General features: G+C 43.5%; 1 long non-coding RNA gene across 8 annotated transcripts in view; it reads left to right on the top strand.

Annotated features, from left to right (window-relative positions):
- The window catches only part of LOC310897932, an 85,500-nt gene that overhangs the window by 26,047 nt on the left and 44,860 nt on the right, over positions 1-14,593 (top strand). For 5 of the 8 annotated variants that reach the window (XR_014582799.1, XR_014582800.1, XR_014582801.1 and 2 more), the window contains exons 4-11: positions 5,346-5,551; positions 7,246-7,351; positions 8,536-8,633; positions 9,453-9,787; positions 10,618-10,746; positions 12,157-12,249; positions 12,826-12,908; positions 14,511-14,569. This is a non-coding gene — a long non-coding RNA (uncharacterized lncRNA). The remainder of the gene's footprint in view (positions 1-5,345; positions 5,552-7,245; positions 7,352-8,535; positions 8,634-9,452; positions 9,788-10,617; positions 10,747-12,156; positions 12,250-12,825; positions 12,909-14,510; positions 14,570-14,593) is intronic. The other 3 variants (XR_014582797.1, XR_014582798.1, XR_014582796.1) reach the window with 3 other exon arrangements.

Below are 14,593 nucleotides of genomic sequence, written 5' to 3'. Positions count from 1 at the left end.
GGACAGTGATGCATCAGCACCCCAGGGTCAGAACTTTCCTTCTGCAGCTGTGTGTGTTTGTGAATAAATATGTTAATCCGGTATTAATGATGCCAAAACCTCCTTGTCCTAGTGGCTGGCAAAGGAGCCTGACCTATTGCTCCCGTAAGCTCCCATCTGTGTGCTGAACTCCTCCACAGATCCCCAGAAGTATCTGTTTTAAGGCATGTGCCAGGGCTGGTTTACCCTTCATGGCCAACAGTCTCTTTCCAGAGCAAATTCCTTTCTCCTTTTCCCGGCTGCATATTTCTCTGAGCTCATTTCTTTACCTACACTGTTGTCTGGAATTTGCCTTCAAGATAATCCTGTCAGTTAATGTTTGCACCACATTTGAAAAGCCTGAAGTACCACAAATCATTATGATTTCTTTTGTTTTCTTCCCTATACCCTTTCCAAGTCCAGATCGCGGGCACACAAATACCCCTCTGTATCCTGTTGTCTTGCATTGCAACAATTGATCCCTGTTCTCAGTCCCTGTCTGTTTAACTCCTGTACTGCTGGTACAATTACAGTATGAAGTAATTAACAGCGTTTATGTGTGCTTGTAAAAGCTGGTGTATGCCTAGTGCATTTCTGCAGTGTGTGTTGGTAGAATCAAGAGGTTATCCTTGCTTCCTAGGGTGTCTTTTCTTTCCTTCTCTCTGCCCGTTGGCCGCAGACCTCTCACAATCTTCTCTGTTTTTTTCACCGGAGTATCAGAGGAAGTGGGAACTTGCTGAATGCAGATGAAGTCTGGGGAGATGGATTTGTGCTAGAAGCTTCTATTGAATGTGTGTGAACTGTTAGAGGCGGGTTTTGGCTGTGTGGTTTCTTTTTCTTCCCCCCCTCCCAAATACTCACATTTAGGGGAAATTTCTGTGGGAATTTTTAGTCTTTAAATACAAAGGCCATCACAGTAACACAGGCCATCACAGTAACACAGAAATCAGGTCTGTGCTCCAGAGCATGTGGTTCAGGGTTGCTCATGCAAGGATGTTGTGGGCAAAATCTCAAACAACAGCTTCTGCTTTGGAAACAGACCAACAGTTTTGCTCAAGATATTCACAAATCTTTAGGCTGGACAGAGTCATCGAGGTCGATTCAGAAAAAGTGGTTACAGCTTGGCAAAAGGAATACAATGAAAGGAGAGCAGAGAGCAGGAGTGCTGAGTACCAGGGTCCATGATATGAAAGAAACTGGTTACAACAGTGCTTATTCTGGAGTGCACATAAAAATACAGCTAGGGCAGAAAGGCAAAGAAAGAAAAAAAATATCTCCAAACAACCTCTTCTGTGGTAGTCTTGTTTCCTGGGGGACAGACCTCTTTCTGACTCCGATGAGTTCAAGTAAACTGCTCTTGTGGTATCAGAGGTGGTATTTTTAGTGGGCACAAATGAGCCTGGTTGCAGTGGAAATAGCAGCTGCCCAAATTTTCTTTTCTGAATTCATCGCAGCTGGCTTTGGTGACACTCCATGTTAAGTGGGAAGAGCCAGTGGAGCATGGCATGGCATTACTTGTTTTCCTCATCTCTTAATTTTCCGGGCTGATAAACATGGTAGAGGAAATGCACACACACAATTAATATTAAAGTTTGCGGTTGGAACAACATAGCTACAGAATTTCCCTGCAACCATGAGGGCTCAGTTCACCCAGAAAATCCCAAGGCAGCCTCCGCATTGGTCTTTGCATCAGCGCAGGCCCTCAGTGGGGAACACTTCCCTCTGGCTCTTGTGTGTCCTGGGCTCATCCACCTCCAAAACTGTGGTCAAAATACATGTTCACCAGCATGGCTCTCAGCCACCGGGGCCCCAACCAACACCTGTAAGTCTTGTGTGTATACACCTTGTGGTATTCTTGTGGCCAACAGCCTGCTCATGCTCTGCCTTCTCTTTTCTTCCACACTGAACCTTTCTTTTGTCTGACCATCACATCTTCTCTCCAAGCTATCAGAAATCTGCACCTAACTTTCCCCTCCTCATTCCTCTCCTTGCCCAGATGCTGCTTCCACTCACTTTGTTCCCCCACAGAGAAAAGCAACCCAGGAAACCAGGCTTGCAAAGCTGTGAGAACTGCTACCAGAGTTGTCATCCAGGCTATGAACTCACTAGGTTTCAGAGAATAAAGGATGATTTAAAATGGGATGTTTGGATAGGTCAAGACTTGCATAATGGATGTCTTTGACTTTATTTCAGGTAGTTTACTCTGCTCTCAGGTTCTACTTTTCCCTTCCCCAGCGCTCCTACCTCTGACTTTATTCTCAGACTTTCCTGTCTCGTCCGTGCTGTTTGCTTGCTGAGGTGCTTTGGTTGGGGAGAGGACCTGTTTTTACTAGCACCCACTGGACAAGTTGGTTTTTTCCAGGAGATTTGCCAGCTGCAGCTGAAATCTCCTGAGCAAAAGAAAAACCTGTCAAAATCAATAAGCACAGCTGCCTTAGCCTGTCCCCAGACTCTCCTGCACGCACTGCACTTCAGCAAAATTTCTTGTCGGAGCAGAGATTCAGCCTCCCTGTGTTCCCATCCTGTGCAGGCCCTGCCCTGTGCTCAGCGCACAAGCCCAGGCCCTCCTGAGCGAGGTCCTTGTGCCCTGCTCAGCCTGCTCACACCTGCAGGACTGCAGCAACTCAGAGGTTCCAACTTCTGCTTTAACTCTGAGCTGATTGCTGGTGGAGGACAAAAGCTCACCACAGGTCTTCTGTTTGGCTCGGCGACCTTTCTTCCTCCTAATTGCAGTCTTGAACCCAAGGCAGCTCCAGCAGACAGGAGAGTGTAGAAGCTGCAAGAAAACGCAGCGTGCACCCCGAAAGAAAAGGAAAAATAGATCAGACTGTTCTTAAAATTAAAAGACTGACCAAAACATCTCGATGAGGCATGAAGACACCAATGAGTCACACCCCAGGATGGGCTAAAGAGTAATACAAAAAGGCTTCTTGTTTCAGTCCCCAGCTGGGGCCAGAAAGTTGACTCTTCGCTACCAGCTGGTCTGTTTTCCCTCTTCAGTGGGTTACTAGCTGCCATTTAGGATGAAATGATTCCTTTTGGGAAATGATTCCTTTTGGAGAAAGAGGTGTGAAAAGAAACGGAGAACCCCATTCCCCATATTCATCAAACCAACAAGAATAGCATTCAGCAGATTCTGATATCATGAAACCAGCTAGCCTTTGCTACAGACTTTGGCTGATTATTTTGAAAATGAATCAAGCAGCACCCTTGAGTTTTTTTCTTCCATTTCCACTACGCATTAGCAAATAAACTGTTCTACTATGAAAAACAGCTAGCTTTTCACAGCTGACTTTCTGTCTTTTGCAAACAGGTTTTTGCAACATCCTTTTGAGAAGACAGTCTTATGTTATCTATGATAAGCAGTTTACCAGGACAATTCTAGTTTAAATCAAATTCTAGCAAAAATGTCCAGCTTCTGTGACCTGAATTCAGTGCTGCCATGGGTGGATATGCTTTAGCCAAGGCAGAGGATTGGGACCTAGGAGCAAAATGTGCCAGAAGATGAGGACAGGGCAGAGTTCTGGCATCCACCGTTGTGGTTTTCTTCATTGCAAGGGGTGCCAGGATGTACTCATTTATTCCTAATGCAATTGTGACTGCGCTTGTGTTTCTGCGTGTTTGCATGTAATAAAGCTAGGGAAAATTCTTTTGTTTCTGAGTTAAGCCCCGAATTAACATCCAGGACATATCTGGAAAGTCTGCTTATGAGTGTTTCCAGGAATGCTGTAGCCAAGACTGCTGATCCTTCCCATGCTGCTCATGACCCTGAAGACGAGACCTTGTATCTTCTATCTCTGAAAGATCTGGGCCTTCAGAGGGCAGTGACTCAGCCTTGCGAGGCAGCTGAGAGGACCACAGCTGAGCAGCAGGAGCTGTATAGGTACTGCTGGGACAAGGCAAGGCAGGGCGAGGGTCCTGAAGCTGCCCCAAAGCTGACTAGGGGCCGTGAACCCCATGGGAGCACCCACCGCAGCCCTCACCTTGGGAACCAGAGGGGAACAAGGAGGAACACAAGGGCACGAGACCTGGGGAATGAGGGCCTACTTGCTTTCTGGGTACCTGAAAAACTCTCTGAGGTGCTGACAGCAAAGCAAAACATGCCTCCTCCGTTCTGCTCTCGAGCAGAAGTAGGCAGCGCCTACAGGTACGCAGCAGAGGTAGGACGAGCACAAGTACGTGTAGTCACGTCATGGGCAGAGTTAAAGCTGTCGGGGTGAGCGCTTTTGTCAAGCAGCCTTGGGGAAAGGTGTGCAGCAGCAGCAATGCCTCTGCTGGAGCTGCGGCTTCTGTCAGCGACCGCACAGGCGCTTTGCTGTGAGCTCTCGTGCAAGTGGTTCCAGACCCACAAAGCTTTTGTGGTAGGCCGTAGCCTATTTGTCACTTTCATTAATGTGCTCGGCAACGAGTTCAGCGCACCTGCAAGATAAATTAGATGTCTCCTTCCATCACCCAGCGTTACGGGAAGCTGTTTTGCTGATACAATGCAGGGAATGGAAACTTGGCTGGCTGTGGGTCCGGCGGCCCAGACTAGAGTCAGATCAGCAGCGCTGCGACTGGCATGTTATTGTATGGTATTAGGGGAGATGAATGATGGCTATGTTTGGGCAAATCGTTTCCATAGTTTGAGAGAGAAAAGCAGCTCAATGTTGATCCAGATTTAGTGATTCCAAAGTTCTCTGTGGGTTCAGCTGGAAGGCACGTTGATGTGCATTGGATTTTGGTGAGCATCTGCTTGAAAAAGCAGTGTTTTATGATCATCCTGACCCTCTGGGCTCACCTAATAAAGCAGCTCATAAGTAATTTGTAAGTTTTGGGGAGGTTTTAGTCACTCTTTTCTAGCTCATATATATTTTTTAAAATTATAGTATAATTACATGCACACCAATGGTCCGAGAGACTTCTTGAATGCCATTAGGAGAAGCATCATACCCAAACGTTGCCAGTGTTAGCTGAAACTTCAGAAGCCTGAGCCAAACTAAGAGACACAATTTTTCCTTCCTTCCTCCTTCTATTTTTCACCCTTTTCCTCATAACTGCATCTAAAAATACTGTGCCCTGCTTGCCTCATTTGCTAACTAAAACATGTATACCTGCTTGTTAAGCTGTAATTTTAGCTTCACTTTGATTGATAGCTTAAGTAGGGAAGGTTTGAATTTTCATCTTGCGCAGACACATTCAAATTATGTGGCAAGTCTGTCGGATGCATTGCTTTTGTAGTCATCATGCAGACTGGAGCTTCCCAAATGACTGAAAAAAAGTTTAAATGAATTTAACAAATTTTGGTTTCTTCTTTTTTTTCCCTTTTTTTTTTTTTTCTGTTTTAGCTAGTGCTTTAATAAGGTCAGTAAAGTGCTGGGCGTTTTGGAGTCGTGACTGCATACCTTCTGAGTGAAGTGCAGCCAAAGCTGCAGCTGCAGCTCCCTTCCTGTACGCGTTGCTCAAAGGGCCTGTGGGAGCTGAGGGCGCAGGCTGCCGGGGCTGCCAGGCAGGACGGCTCCAGCTCCCTTGTTGCTGCTGGCTTGGGCCCAGGGTAAGACCATGTGAGAGAGATGCTTGAGTGGTGTGGCTAGAAAAACGCTGCTTTTAGTTGGGACCCCTAAAAACCGTCATTATCAGAGTCTTTGCTCCAATTGTACACTCTGGAGCATCATGTCAATACTTGAAGAAACAAAGAGTGTTCTTTTTAACATTTTTTATCTTGGTTTGGTTTTCTCTTTTTAACATCTTCATGACTCCTTGCGGCCAATGGGTCAAGAGCTCTGCCTGTCCCTAAAGGGGCTGGATTTGTAGCCACCTGTGTGCACTACTGCCTGGTGTGGGCTGGCATACCAGGCATGGAAAGCATCTGTCTGGCTTCTGATGCTTCCAGTGAAATGCTAGTACTTCTGTCACTGATGGCGTGCCTCCTCTGGTGGAAGTGGCAGGGATGGGTTTTAGGAGCAGAGTACTTTGCGATGAATTCAGCCTGGATGGGCTGGGGGCTGTTGTGGTGTGAAGTCCTCCTTTGTACAAAGGCTAGGAAAAAGCAGGGAGAGAAAAGACAAAAGCCAAGCGGTCCAGACTGAGTTTGAAGCCACTGTTCACTTACAAGTACTTCTGAAAAACTAATTCAGAGCAACTCTGTCAGGATAAAAACAGCCCTTTTGGGTCAGGCAGATGCCCTATAGGTATCTATGGCTAGCAGCAATACAGAAGGTATACATCCTTCTGATTGTCAGAGGCTTTAACCTCAGCATCCAGACCATCAATGTCCAGCAAACGATGGCCCTACCCTCCATCAACATATTTCATCTCTTGAAATCAACGTAAACTTTTTGCAAACCACAGCATTTTGTGGCAATGAGTACCAGGACTAATTCTATTCCCCTGGTCAGGTAGTTGCACATCTAGTAATTCATTGTAAGGAAAATGGTTTTCTTTGGCTTTTTTAGACTTGCAGCCAGAAATTGTTACTGAGCACTCTGCGTTTATTTTACTAGTGAGATTATTATTATTTTTGTTAATTGGTGTAGTTAACTCAGCTTCTGTATTGGAGGCAGACTTCCACCCAGCTCTGCTGATGAGAAATCTCAATACACTTGAGATAAAATTAGCTGGGAGATTGTAACCTTTCGTTAGCAATGTGGGTAGTAATATCCTCAGATGGTAAAACCAGATTTGGAAGAGAACATCTGCCCAAGCCTCGTCGTGTGAAAACCAGCATAAAATGAAGCAAGCTTTGAATGACTGTCACTGAACTGGTGCAGTGGAGCCTGAGGGAGTATCTCTGTGTTAGCAAAGACTAATTCGTTGCATCTTGGTTTGGGTTTGGTTGGGTTTTGTCATCTTTAGATGTGCTTTTGCTTTCTGTGAGTATGCTTCAGTCTCTCTGGGAACACAGTTGATGTTTCCTCATGTGCATCTTCAGATTCAAAAGTCATGCAAGTATTAAATCCTGATAATAAGTGGGTGAAATCACAAGTCAGTTCATTTCCCTGCCTCCTTTTCTTTGTAATCAGAAGATGAAGTCATTCCAGAAAATGCAGAGGAGGCTCTGCTATCCGTGGCATACTATGCCTACAGTAAGCACACGTTTTAAATCACAGTTCTAGAGCTTATTTATACAGCCAAATGTCATGTGTTTAAAAATAATGAGTTTATTCAGAAAGAAACATTTCCCCCAAAGTGATTAATTAATGGAAGGAGACTCATTCTCAGTGTAACAGCCAGCAAAAATTATTCCAGGCGTTCTCTTGAAGTTGATTACCTGTTGGAAAATCTGTTCTTGCCACCAAGTCGATCCAAGTTCAACAGCTAGAAATAATGAAGCAATGATATATAGCAAGAAACGGTAAGTTTTTCATAATTGCTTGTGCATTTCATTGTAACGTGTCAATCAGATTCAAAGACAGCAAACTGGTTTTTGAAGTTTAAAGTTAAAAATAACAGAGTTGAGGCAAACAGTGGCCTTTCTGGCTACTGATGGGGAGACGTCATTTGTCTTATGTCCATAAAAAGATCTGAGATCCAGTAGTGTCAAGATGGTTTTCGCAGTAAAATGGTTTACTTTTTACTAATGTGTACGTGGAATCAGGAAAAAGCAAGTGACAGTGACATTGGTAAAAACCACGTGTATGATTTGAGACTCACTCAATGTCATAGTTGCCGACTCTTCAGCACCTTACCTCAGATCATATTTAGCGTGAAAGAAAATGGCTATGCCATTGAGCACTATCACAAAATTGCAATTGCTGCTGTTCAAGGCGTTCACCGGAGCTGCAAAGCCCAGGCAGATGCACACGGATGCTCTGGTCAGCCCCGAAAGCCTCCTCAGTGCTCCTCACCTGGTATTTCAGCTCGCACATGGGTGCAGGCTCTGATGAATGATCCACAGTGGACTGCTTTGCTGCGCTGTGACTGCAGCTCAGTATCCCTCCCAGTGCCGCTTGGTCTTTGCTCCCTACTTGCCGAGTTTCATAATGGAGATATAAAAACACATTTCACAGTGAAACTTGGCAAAGTGACAGCCGAGAAATCATTTTTCCCTAGTAATTTTAAATGTATCGGTTCAGTCGCTGCTCAGATATTCTAAGAAACAGAGGATGGGGGAATAATGGAATTTAAGAAGCTTGATGTCTCAGGTTGGTTCTGATGGGGAGATGTCATTTGTCTTTTGTTCATAAAAAGATCTGAAATCCAATAATTTCAAAATATTAATGAAATGCTACGTAAGCATCAAATGAATATATGGCTAGGGCTGGGATTGCTCTTTTCCAGTGGATTCATAGCATGTCTTGTCTGGTAAAAAAAAAAAAAAGAAAAAAAAAAAAGAATCTAATTGTAGGTATTTATGCAGTTGACGGACCAGAAAGGCTCCAATGGAGTTACTCTTGTCTCTGAAGTAAATTAACTGAACTTTGTAACACTTTCTAATTACATATTTACTCAAGGAACTGTTCTGATCTTCAGGTTAAGTACTCCAAGATTTATAGGAATGTTTATTCTTTTTTCTTTTTTCCTTTTTGTTTGTGCAAGTACCAAATTTATGATGCCAGATTTATGAGGAAATTCAAAACTATGCTTGACCATGCATTATCAGCTCATTGTCCTGGTGTGCATTTCCACTTGAAAAGGTAAAATCCATGTCAGCCACACAGGAACTTGCAATTGCTTGGGAGCGGTTTCTTTGGCTTTTACCATAAGGTTATTTGAAAGACATTCCAAATATTAAATGTTGTTTAATTGTTGTTCAAATATACCTACATAATTTCCTTTGAAGGACGGACAACTTGCAGTTGTATAACATCAAGTAAAGACTCTCCCTAAATAAGTGTGTTTGTGTGGCCAGGGAAAGTGAGGTGAAAAGATGCCAGATGTGGTTTGGAAAAGCAAGAAGCAGGAGCTGGTGGGACCCGGGCTGGTGGTGGGGCAGTGCAGGGAGAAGATGGAAGCTGAGGAAGATTGTACATATTTAACATCTTCAGAGGACCAAAATCCTTCTAGGGGAAGTACAGACTAATTTCCTTCTCTTCCATGGATCTAATCCTATTTCATGCGTTTTCTAAGATCAGAATCCAGCCCTGTGTGACAAAGAGGTTTGTTTTTGAGATATTTTTAACTTGTGTGAAAAATGTGTCATTTTTTGTTTTCTGGTTGTGCCTGCAAAACTGGAAGATCCTACTGATTCACACTGCGGTGAGGCACAGCAGCATTTGTTTGTATTCTGAGGAGGGGGAAGCGAAACAATCACACATTCAAGGGAAAACATGCTTAATGAATCCACACATATTAATTTGCCACCAGTAGAGATCCTTAGCAACAAAATGGATCATTACTCATGCAGAGAAGATGACTGAAAACTGTAAAATGCATGTTCTCTGCAGTAAGCATCAAATGAGACAATGGCATGCAGATTTCTGTCATTTATGGTGCTCCACTTTATTGTTTTCTAGGCTTGTACCTGGTGAGAAAGGAAAGACCCAAGAGATGGCAAAGAGTTCCCTCCATTTCATCTGCCCAGTTTTTTTGGTATTGTTTGAATAAAAGAAAACATCTCAGGCAGATGTTGTTTGCAGCCATGCCATTCTTAAAATACACAAGAAATACACAATGAAGACCAGCAGTGGAAAAAAAGACTACAGCATACACTTGAATATACAAAGCATTATTTTTAACTGCTTTTCCAAAAGGACTGTGATTTTAATAATAATCTGCTTTGTTGAAGCATCTCTCAGATGAGGACTTCAAATTGTGGTAGACAAATTGTCTCAACATGCCTGTGGAATAGGTAAGTACTATTAATCCCATTTTACAGAGGGAGAAATCTGAACATCAGAGAGCTGAGAGCACTGTTTTCCAGCTTTGGTGTTACAAAATGACTGTCAGAGTTAACAGTATTGTATTAAATTTCACCCCCTAAGTCCAATTTAGTCTTCTGCCTTTCCAGCAGAAGGTTTGTTATAACTTCAGCTTTTCCAGTCACAGGCTGTAAACAGGGCAAAGGCAGGGATGGGTGGGAGAGATGGCCAGTCATTCCTGAAATGAACAATGTGCCTCGGAAGTTAATTATAAGCTCCTCAGTTAAACATGTCATAAAAATGTCAGACTGGATGTAGACTGCTTTCTTAAAGTTCTTCAACCTGAAACTGTTTAACCTACCACAGAGCATGGGCAAATTCCCCCAAAACTTATGGCCCTAATAATATTAGTGTTTCTTTCTCTCTTTCTCTCTCTTTTTTTTTTCTCTCTCTTTTTAAAATCACATGCATGCTAGGTATTGATTACTGGGAACATGTAGTCATCAGCATTACTTCACCCAGTGTCCCTGACAGATACTTCAAATATACGAGGGCTTAATGAGAAAGTCAAGTTCGTGATGAAAAGAGAAACTTAAAAGCACGGCAGTCTGTGAAGGGTAAAAGTCTAAAAGAAATTTCCAGTTCTTGCTGGAAGGGTATATACTGAGGTAGACTTGCTCAGTGGGTTGGAGATGCACTTTGATATTTCTTAGGTACTCTGTTGCTTGAAAAAGACAAAAAACTGTTGTTCTGGATACCTTAAGCTCTATTAATGCCTGTCAGGCTAAAACCAGCTTGTTCTTTGCCACGTTTATGACAGCTTCCCCAAGCTGAACTCGGAGCTGCAGACTCACTCCATGCTGCCGGTGGTCCCAGCCTCCACCAGTGAGAGGAGCCCAGAGGCTGCCAGCGCATCCCCAAAGGGCTGGAGTGGGCAGGGACTTGCACTGTGAGCATCCTCAGCAATACTGCTTTAATGAGGGGTAGAACTGGGGACAAAGAGAAGAGCCCTTTTCTCTCCCTACCTGTGTTGCTCATTCCTCATTTAACGTATGCATGAAAAGTTGGGAATAGTTCCTCTTTGGAGTCAGGTTTTACTCGCATGAGAATTACTTAGTCCTTGTATAAAATCAGCTATGTTAATAATTATTGTCCTTGCCCACACTTCACTCTTCTGTAGAGATGAACAGGGAAGCTGAGCAGCAGGACAGTAGTTTTGAGTGTTCATTCTCCAATATTTGGTGCCTAAAAATGAAAGTCAACACGTTACAAGTTAGTGGGAGGCGTTGCCGTGTCTTCAGATGTTGTCAAAGAAACTCCTAAGGAGTCAAATGAAAGAATAATTTTATTTTGAATGTGTAATCTCTTTTATGACTAATTTAAATCTCTAGCACTTTTTTTTTTTTGGAGCTGTGTAGTTCATTCCAAAGTATGCTAATGCAAAGACACCAAAAACATGAAGGTGAGCCATTAGCTCATTAATACCAGTAGAAGAAAATAAAAGAATTAGCAAACTCCTTGATGGGCAGCCACATCCAAAACAAATGCGATCTCAGTGGAATTAGATGTGCTGCTAACAACAAGAACCTGTGATAATACAACATTTTAAAAATATATATTTCATAAATGGAAAAAATGAACCAAAGAGGCTGCTGGTGCAGCTTTCAAGAAGCTGGACTGCTCAATGACACATTAACATCACACAAAGGTAGCGTGTGCGAACAGGGACTGCAAGCACGGAAGCTTCGGTGTCCCTCTAACAAAGCCTGATAAATGCTAGCTCTGTGCACGTGCATGGCAAGTTACCAGGAGCTCAGTGAAGTCCTGTGCTCAGAAAGCCTTGTGCTGGGAAGGAAAAATGAGCTGGGAAGTAATAATGATAACAGGATTCAATGAGGTAGATGCAATTCACATTTCTTCAATTGATCCTGGCCCGCAACACCAGCACTGCTTGGCAGAATGTGATGCAGAAGGATCTTCTCAGAAGTTCATTTTGACACTCAAGCTGATCTACAGCTAAAACAGGACATTTTTTTTTTCTTGAAAGTCATATTTACACTGTACCTAAATGAGGTGAGTACTTCAAAACACTTGTCTATGAGAATTAGTACTTTGGAGAGGGATTTCCTGGTCATTTATAAAACCTCTGAGTACATTTGTGCCCTTCTGGCTTACTGTCAAGAAACCTGGGTAGTGCTGAGCTCCATGCAAATATGTATTGGTGGCAAGCCCGTAGGAGCCAGAGAATAGCAAATATTGACCCTTTTGTGTCAACAGAAAAGCAAAGTGCAGAACTGGCTGTGAGCAGATCAGTTTTCATTTTCAAAATAAACATTTGGCATATTCTTTCTGTTTTCAGCTCAACTCAATGCGTTGATGCTAAGAGGCTGAAATCCCTGTTCCTGCAGCTTGCCTCTATGTAAGAAATTGTCAACGAGTCATATTTTCTGGGGTAGGTGGCACGCACTTATTTTTCTTCTGACCTCCAGTGCCATCTCTCACACTGTCTTATGTAACTTCTTTGTGGCATGCTTCTTTACCCTTTGGGTGCTCTGGAAAATGCCCTGCAAGGCTTGGGCACTTCTGACGGTGATCTAGAGCTCCAGTGTGCAGATTCACTGCACTTCCCTGCACCCTTTGGACAAGAAACGTATGCAAGTTACTGTGAGTCACTGTTACTTCAGTTAGGTTAAGGCAAAATGCAATCCAAATTATTCATTTACAATGTACTCAGTAGGCAAAACAGTCAGAGGTATTTATGTGAGAATGGAATAGTTCAGATGGAAGGGACCCACAAAGATCATCAAGTCCAACTGCAACTTAGGTGGAAAAAACGTGCACGTGTGCTTGGACCTCTGAGATCTCATCCTGATGTGCCCTCTGGCTGGTGGTCTCCTGACTCACCCCTCTCTGGGGGCTTTGCCACCTCCTCCACGGTGGCCATGGAGATGCTGGTGGGGTTGCACAGTGGTGGGGGTTAGGCCATCTGTCTGTGCTGAGACTTAGCTTTATTTTTTGCTGATGACAGGCTGTCTTTCACTGGATCATTTCTTTCACCCTGTGGACCATGAGGCTGCACAAATGCTTGAGCTGACACCAGCAAAAGGGCAGGTAAGGGCAGGATGGGACCGCTGTCCTATCCTGGTTTAACATCTCTCTGAAATCATGGCCTCACTGTGAGCATTTCTGCCTGAAGCATCTCCTCGTTTAGAGCCAAATATTTGGTGCCCATCTGTTTGTATCAACATAGCTACTTGATGCAAGTGTCTAAATGAGTTAGGTGTATGTAATTGCTGACTGGCTTTTGATAGAGAGCAGATGTGACAGTGATTTGCCACTTTGGGACAGCTTTTTTTCCAGGGACACAGTGATAGAAATCTCAGAGGTGTGGGAGCCAGCTGCAGGATGAGTTTCAAACTAAACGTGGGGCTTGAACTCTCTGCCTAACCCCCGAGACCTTCCCCTCCAAATAGATGTGAAGTGCGTTGGCAGCTGCAACACACTGAAGCTTGCACAGGGTTATGCTGCTGTCTACTGAGCAGTGAAGGGGCATACACATCCAAACACAAGCATGAAATCCTTGCAAGATAGAAATTACATTTCACTGCTCTGCATGTGATTTAATTGCCGGTCACCCAACCAGCACAACTTTAAATGCTCACTTTGTTTTCCCACTGGACAAAGACATTGCATTGCTTATTCCTATGTAATTAAGAAGTCCAAAGCAGGTTATTTTTCTTGATCATCTTTCCACGGGTTGTTGAAGTCGCATGGGTTCCTAAATCCTCTTCTTGGGAAAATCTGGTAAATCTGTTTGTTTTGCCATCTAGACAATACCCACCAACATCATAAACGAGCTTTGACAATGACACCTATGGCACTATGACATGCAACATGATGAGAAAATGTGTGATTTGAACCTGAAGATGAAAAAATATTAAGGGTACCATGAAGATCATAGTTTCCTCTAATTCCACATTAAATGGTTGACCTCAAAAAGTGTTGATCGAAAACAAAGGTGAAACGTGTTGCAGTCATAGAGCGTGGCAGGAAAGGTTTGGAGAGAAGTGTTGCTGGAACGGCAGCCCTCAGGAGGCTTGTTCAGGTTCAGAGCAAACCAGCAGATGCACAAACCCACTGTGTTTCCCCCAAATCGGGCAGGGTAGGCAACTAATGGAGCGATGGCTATATACGAGGCAGGGCGAGTCAGAGGTCCAAACTAGCAATAAACTCTCAAACAACACAACTTATATGCACAGGGAGACAAGTATATCTCAGTGACGTATGTGTTGTGGGGGCTTTGGAAAATAAATATGAAATGTCCAGAGCATGTGAAATGGAAGAAGGTGTTGCAAGAGAACCAATTTCGCCTAAAATCGTACCAGGTAACAGCCCAAAAGCCAAATCAGATCACTGCTGCCTCTGTTTGGGCAGAGCCCTTCTGTTGTGGGTCTTACAGGTTAGCAAATTTCCAATTAAGTAACTTTTATCTATTTTAAACAAGTCAAAGTGAAAAGGCAAATGCTGGCCCAAAGGGTGCTGCTGCATAAATGAAATACTAAAGACAGACAGAGAGAGAGAGAGAGAGAGAGAGAAGTCACAGGGAATTAAATCTAGATTCTGGTGAAGCCATAACCTGCATTGCTGTAACTGAGAAAACTGAGACCTGAACAAATGTTGAAAAAAATCTTATTTTCTTCTTTCTTTGCAAAGGTTCAGCTAATGAGTGACTCAGCCTTATATAAGAAAAGTCTGGATGGGGCATAATAAATGTGAGTCACTATTATGAATTTTCA

Source organism: Anser anser (assembly GCF_964211835.1).
Source record: "Anser anser genome assembly, chromosome: 3".
NCBI classification, from domain to species: Eukaryota; Metazoa; Chordata; class Aves; order Anseriformes; family Anatidae; genus Anser; species Anser anser.
This window is presented reverse-complemented; position numbering and strand designations above follow the sequence as displayed.